We start from the raw sequence: 7,950 nt of genomic DNA on the forward strand, positions 1-7,950 counted from the left end.
CCTTTCTAAGCAGGGATTTTCATGTTTTCGAGCTTTCAACACATTTGCATCATATTTGTCATTTTAACTGTAAAAGCACGTCTGAAACGAGTTTTCAACATAGTATTGTGATATGCACTTGTTCAGATTGGGAAAACACACTTTGTGTCACCGAGTGCATGAAAACAGCTTTCCTAGCATAGGAGCGCCTTCAGTCTGTTTCTAACGCCTTTTCAGCGCATAAAGCAAACGTTGGACAAGGAACATTGATTTTGAGCGAATTGAGTGCATTCGAGCATATGTGACGTAACAACCTTCAAAGCATGGATTTTCATGTTTTCCAGCTTTTAACACATTTTCATCATATTTGTCATTTTAACTGTAAAAGCACGTCCGAAACGAGTTTTCAACAGAGTATTGTGATATGCACTTGTTCAGAGTGGGAACACACTTTGTGTCACCGAGTGCATGAAATCAGCTTTCCTAGCGCAGGAGCGCATTGAGCCGTTTTCAAACGCCTTTTCCGAGCATAAAGTAAACGTTTGGCAAGGAACATTGATTTTGAGCGAAATGAGAGCATTCGAGCATATGTGACTTGTAACACCTTTCTAAGCAGGGATTTTCATGTTTTCGAGCTTTCAACACATTTGCATCATATTTGTCATTTTAACTGTAAAAGCACGTCTGAAACGAGTTTTCAACATAGTATTGTGATATATGCACTTGTTCTGATTGGGAAAACACACTTTGTGTCACCGAGTGCATGAAAACAGCTTTCCTAGCATAGGAGCGCCTTCAGTCTGTTTCTAACGCCTTTTCAGAGCATAAAGCAAACGTTTGACAAGGACCATTGATTTTGAGCGAAATGAGAGCATTATGTGACCTGTAACATCGGTCTAAGCATGGATTTTCATGTTTTCGAGCTTTCAACACATTTTCATCATATTTGTCATTTTAACTGTAAACGCACGTCTGAAACGAGTTTTCACCGTAGTATCACAATATGGGTAATCAGGAATAAGATTACAACTCAAAGATGCACACAAAGTGACACTTTCCTCAAAGAGCAATGACATTTCTCATAACCTAGATGCAAGTTGATCCCAAATACTCAAACTTTCCAAGTTTCTTTTTGTTGGACCTTGTTCATACCTTGTTCATATGCACTTGTTCAGATTGGGAAAACACACTTTGTGTCACCGAGTGCATGAAAACAGCTTTCCTAGCGCAGGAGCGCATTGAGCCGTTTTCAAACGCCTTTTCCGAGCATAAAGTAAACGTTTGGCAAGGAACATTGATTTTGAGCGAAATGAGAGCATTCGAGCATATGTGACTTGTAACACCTTTCTAAGCAGGGATTTTCATGTTTTCGAGCTTTCAACACATTTGCATCATATTTGTCATTTTAACTGTAAAAGCACGTCTGAAACGAGTTTTCAACATAGTATTGTGATATATGCACTTGTTCAGATTGGGAAAACACACTTTGTGTCACCGAGTGCATGAAAACAGCTTTCCTAGCATAGGAGCGCCTTCAGTCTGTTTCTAACGCCTTTTCAGCGCATAAAGCAAACGTTGGACAAGGAACATTGATTTTGAGCGAATTGAGTGCATTCGAGCATATGTGACGTAACAACGTTCAAAGCATGGATTTTCATGTTTTCCAGCTTTTAACACATTTTCATCATATTTGTCATTTTAACTGTAAAAGCACGTCCGAAACGAGTTTTCAACAGAGTATTGTGAAAACTCAAAGATGCACACACTTGTTCAGAGTGGGAACACACTTTGTGTCACCGAGTGCATGAAATCAGCTTTCCTAGCGCAGGAGCGCATTGAGCCGTTTTCAAACGCCTTTTCCGAGCATAAAGTAAACGTTTGGCAAGGAACATTGATTTTGAGCGAAATGAGAGCATTCGAGCATATGTGACTTGTAACACCTTTCTAAGCAGGGATTTTCATGTTTTCGAGCTTTCAACACATTTGCATCATATTTGTCATTTTAACTGTAAAAGCACGTCTGAAACGAGTTTTCAACAGAGTATTGTGATATGCACTTGTTCAGATTGGGAAAACACACTTTGTGTCACCGAGTGCATGAAAACAGTTTTACCAGCGCAGGAGCGCATTCAGTCTGTTTCCTACGCCTTTTCAGCGCATAAAGCAAACGTTTGACAAGGACCATTGATTTTGAGCGAAATGAGAGCATTATGTGACCTGTAACATCGGTCTAAGCATGGATTTTCATGTTTTCGAGCTTTCAACACATTTTCATCATATTTGTCATTTTAACTGTAAACGCACGTCTGAAACGAGTTTTCACCGTAGTATCACAATATGGGTAATCAGGAATAAGATTACAACTCAAAGATGCACACAAAGTGACACTTTCCTCAAAGAGCAATGACATTTCTCATAACCTAGATGCAAGTTGATCCCAAATACTCAAACTTTCCAAGTTTCTTTTTGTTGGACCTTGTTCATACCTTGTTCATATGCACTTGTTCAGATTGGGAAAACACACTTTGTGTCACCGAGTGCATGAAAACAGCTTTCCTAGCGCAGGAGCGCATTGAGCCGTTTTCAAACGCCTTTTCCGAGCATAAAGTAAACGTTTGGCAAGGAACATTGATTTTGAGCGAAATGAGAGCATTCGAGCATATGTGACTTGTAACACCTTTCTAAGCAGGGATTTTCATGTTTTCGAGCTTTCAACACATTTGCATCATATTTGTCATTTTAACTGTAAAAGCACGTCTGAAACGAGTTTTCAACATAGTATTGTGATATATGCACTTGTTCAGATTGGGAAAACACACTTTGTGTCACCGAGTGCATGAAAACAGCTTTCCTAGCATAGGAGCGCCTTCAGTCTGTTTCTAACGCCTTTTCAGCGCATAAAGCAAACGTTGGACAAGGAACATTGATTTTGAGCGAATTGAGTGCATTCGAGCATATGTGACGTAACAACGTTCAAAGCATGGATTTTCATGTTTTCCAGCTTTTAACACATTTTCATCATATTTGTCATTTTAACTGTAAAAGCACGTCCGAAACGAGTTTTCAACAGAGTATTGTGAAAACTCAAAGATGCACACACTTGTTCAGAGTGGGAACACACTTTGTGTCACCGAGTGCATGAAATCAGCTTTCCTAGCGCAGGAGCGCATTGAGCCGTTTTCAAACGCCTTTTCCGAGCATAAAGTAAACGTTTGGCAAGGAACATTGATTTTGAGCGAAATGAGAGCATTCGAGCATATGTGACTTGTAACACCTTTCTAAGCAGGGATTTTCATGTTTTCGAGCTTTCAACACATTTGCATCATATTTGTCATTTTAACTGTAAAAGCACGTCTGAAACGAGTTTTCAACAGAGTATTGTGATATGCACTTGTTCAGATTGGGAAAACACACTTTGTGTCACCGAGTGCATGAAAACAGTTTTACCAGCGCAGGAGCGCATTCAGTCTGTTTCCTACGCCTTTTCAGCGCATAAAGCAAACGTTTGACAAGGACCATTGATTTTGAGCGAAATGAGAGCATTATGTGACCTGTAACATCGGTCTAAGCATGGATTTTCATGTTTTCGAGCTTTCAACACATTTTCATCATATTTGTCATTTTAACTGTAAACGCACGTCTGAAACGAGTTTTCACCGTAGTATCACAATATGGGTAATCAGGAATAAGATTACAACTCAAAGATGCACACAAAGTGACACTTTCCTCAAAGAGCAATGACATTTCTCATAACCTAGATGCAAGTTGATCCCAAATACTCAAACTTTCCAAGTTTCTTTTTGTTGGACCTTGTTCATACCTTGTTCATATGCACTTGTTCAGATTGGGAAAACACACTTTGTGTCACCGAGTGCATGAAAACAGCTTTCCTAGCGCAGGAGCGCATTGAGCCGTTTTCAAACGCCTTTTCCGAGCATAAAGTAAACGTTTGGCAAGGAACATTGATTTTGAGCGAAATGAGAGCATTCGAGCATATGTGACTTGTAACACCTTTCTAAGCAGGGATTTTCATGTTTTCGAGCTTTCAACACATTTGCATCATATTTGTCATTTTAACTGTAAAAGCACGTCTGAAACGAGTTTTCAACATAGTATTGTGATATATGCACTTGTTCAGATTGGGAAAACACACTTTGTGTCACCGAGTGCATGAAAACAGCTTTCCTAGCATAGGAGCGCCTTCAGTCTGTTTCTAACGCCTTTTCAGAGCATAAAGCAAACGTTTGACAAGGACCATTGATTTTGAGCGAAATGAGAGCATTATGTGACCTGTAACATCGGTCTAAGCATGGATTTTCATGTTTTCGAGCTTTCAACACATTTTCATCATATTTGTCATTTTAACTGTAAACGCACGTCTGAAACGAGTTTTCACCGTAGTATCACAATATGGGTAATCAGGAATAAGATTACAACTCAAAGATGCACACAAAGTGACACTTTCCTCAAAGAGCAATGACATTTCTCATAACCTAGATGCAAGTTGATCCCAAATACTCAAACTTTCCAAGTTTCTTTTTGTTGGACCTTGTTCATACCTTGTTCATATGCACTTGTTCAGATTGGGAAAACACACTTTGTGTCACCGAGTGCATGAAAACAGCTTTCCTAGCATAGGAGCGCCTTCAGTCTGTTTCTAACGCCTTTTCAGCGCATAAAGCAAACGTTGGACAAGGAACATTGATTTTGAGCGAATTGAGTGCATTCGAGCATATGTGACGTAACAACCTTCAAAGCATGGATTTTCATGTTTTCCAGCTTTTAACACATTTTCATCATATTTGTCATTTTAACTGTAAAAGCACGTCCGAAACGAGTTTTCAACAGAGTATTGTGATATGCACTTGTTCAGAGTGGGAACACACTTTGTGTCACCGAGTGCATGAAATCAGCTTTCCTAGCGCAGGAGCGCATTGAGCCGTTTTCAAACGCCTTTTCCGAGCATAAAGTAAACGTTTGGCAAGGAACATTGATTTTGAGCGAAATGAGAGCATTCGAGCATATGTGACTTGTAACACCTTTCTAAGCAGGGATTTTCATGTTTTCGAGCTTTCAACACATTTGCATCATATTTGTCATTTTAACTGTAAAAGCACGTCTGAAACGAGTTTTCAACATAGTATTGTGATATGCACTTGTTCAGATTGGGAAAACACACTTTGTGTCACCGAGTGCATGAAAACAGCTTTCCTAGCATAGGAGCGCCTTCAGTCTGTTTCTAACGCCTTTTCAGCGCATAAAGCAAACGTTGGACAAGGAACATTGATTTTGAGCGAATTGAGTGCATTCGAGCACATGTGACACGTAACAACTTTCTAAGCATGGATTTTGATGTTTTCGAGCTTTCAACACCTTTTCATCATATTTCTCATTTTAACTGTAAAAGCACGTCTGAAACGAGTTTTCAACAGAGTATTGTGATATGCACTTGTTCAGATTGGGAAAACACACTTTGTGTCACCGAGTGCATGAAAACAGTTTTACCAGCGCAGGAGCGCATTCAGTCTGTTTCCTACGCCTTTTCAGAGCATAAAGCAAACGTTTGACAAGGACCATTGATTTTGAGCGAAATGAGAGCATTATGTGACCTGTAACATCGGTCTAAGCATGGATTTTCATGTTTTCGAGCTTTCAACACATTTTCATCATATTTGTCATTTTAACTGTAAACGCACGTCTGAAACGAGTTTTCACCGTAGTATCACAATATGGGTAATCAGGAATAAGATTACAACTCAAAGATGCACACAAAGTGACACTTTCCTCAAAGAGCAATGACATTTCTCATAACCTAGATGCAAGTTGATCCCAAATACTCAAACTTTCCAAGTTTCTTTTTGTTGGACCTTGTTCATACCTTGTTCATATGCACTTGTTCAGATTGGGAAAACACACTTTGTGTCACCGAGTGCATGAAAACAGCTTTCCTAGCGCAGGAGCGCATTGAGCCGTTTTCAAACGCCTTTTCCGAGCATAAAGTAAACGTTTGGCAAGGAACATTGATTTTGAGCGAAATGAGAGCATTCGAGCATATGTGACTTGTAACACCTTTCTAAGCAGGGATTTTCATGTTTTCGAGCTTTCAACACATTTGCATCATATTTGTCATTTTAACTGTAAAAGCACGTCTGAAACGAGTTTTCAACAGAGTATTGTGATATGCACTTGTTCAGAGTGGGAACACACTTTGTGTCACCGAGTGCATGAAATCAGCTTTCCTAGCGCAGGAGCGCATTGAGCCGTTTTCAAACGCCTTTTCCGAGCATAAAGTAAACGTTTGGCAAGGAACATTGATTTTGAGCGAAATGAGAGCATTCGAGCATATGTGACTTGTAACACCTTTCTAAGCAGGGATTTTCATGTTTTCGAGCTTTCAACACATTTGCATCATATTTGTCATTTTAACTGTAAAAGCACGTCTGAAACGAGTTTTCAACATAGTATTGTGATATGCACTTGTTCAGATTGGGAAAACACACTTTGTGTCACCGAGTGCATGAAAACAGCTTTCCTAGCATAGGAGCGCCTTCAGTCTGTTTCTAACGCCTTTTCAGCGCATAAAGCAAACGGTGGACAAGGAACACTGATTTTGAGCGAATTGAGTGCATTCGAGCATATGTGACGTAACAACCTTCAAAGCATGGATTTTCATGTTTTCCAGCTTTTAACACATTTTCATCATATTTGTCATTTTAACTGTAAAAGCACGTCCGAAACGAGTTTTCAACAGAGTATTGTGATATGCACTTGTTCAGAGTGGGAACACACTTTGTGTCACCGAGTGCATGAAATCAGCTTTCCTAGCGCAGGAGCGCATTGAGCCGTTTTCAAACGCCTTTTCCGAGCATAAAGTAAACGTTTGGCAAGGAACATTGATTTTGAGCGAAATGAGAGCATTCGAGCATATGTGACTTGTAACACCTTTCTAAGCAGGGATTTTCATGTTTTCGAGCTTTCAACACATTTTCATCATATTTGTCATTTTAACTGTAAACGCACGTCTGAAACGAGTTTTCACCGTAGTATCACAATATGGGTAATCAGGAATAAGATTACAACTCAAAGATGCACACAAAGTGACACTTTCCTCAAAGAGCAATGACATTTCTCATAACCTAGATGCAAGTTGATCCCAAATACTCAAACTTTCCAAGTTTCTTTTTGTTGGACCTTGTTCATACCTTGTTCATATGCACTTGTTCAGATTGGGAAAACACACTTTGTGTCACCGAGTGCATGAAAACAGCTTTCCTAGCGCAGGAGCGCATTGAGCCGTTTTCAAACGCCTTTTCCGAGCATAAAGTAAACGTTTGGCAAGGAACATTGATTTTGAGCGAAATGAGAGCATTCGAGCATATGTGACTTGTAACACCTTTCTAAGCAGGGATTTTCATGTTTTCGAGCTTTCAACACATTTGCATCATATTTTGTCATTTTAACTGTAAAAGCACGTCTGAAACGAGTTTTCAACATAGTATTGTGATATATGCACTTGTTCAGATTGGGAAAACACACTTTGTGTCACCGAGTGCATGAAAACAGCTTTCCTAGCATAGGAGCGCCTTCAGTCTGTTTCTAACGCCTTTTCAGCGCATAAAGCAAACGTTGGACAAGGAACATTGATTTTGAGCGAATTGAGTGCATTCGAGCATATGTGACGTAACAACCTTCAAAGCATGGATTTTCATGTTTTCCAGCTTTTAACACATTTTCATCATATTTGTCATTTTAACTGTAAAAGCACGTCTGAAACGAGTTTTCAACATAGTATTGTGATATGCACTTGTTCAGATTGGGAAAACACACTTTGTGTCACCGAGTGCATGAAAACAGCTTTCCTAGCATAGGAGCGCCTTCAGTCTGTTTCTAACGCCTTTTCAGAGCATAAAGCAATCGTTTGACAAGGACCATTGATTTTGAGCGAAATGAGAGCATTATGTGGCCTGTAAC

Source organism: Neoarius graeffei, chromosome 8 (genome assembly GCF_027579695.1).
Source record: "Neoarius graeffei isolate fNeoGra1 chromosome 8, fNeoGra1.pri, whole genome shotgun sequence".
In the NCBI taxonomy this organism is placed as follows: Eukaryota; Metazoa; Chordata; class Actinopteri; order Siluriformes; family Ariidae; genus Neoarius; species Neoarius graeffei.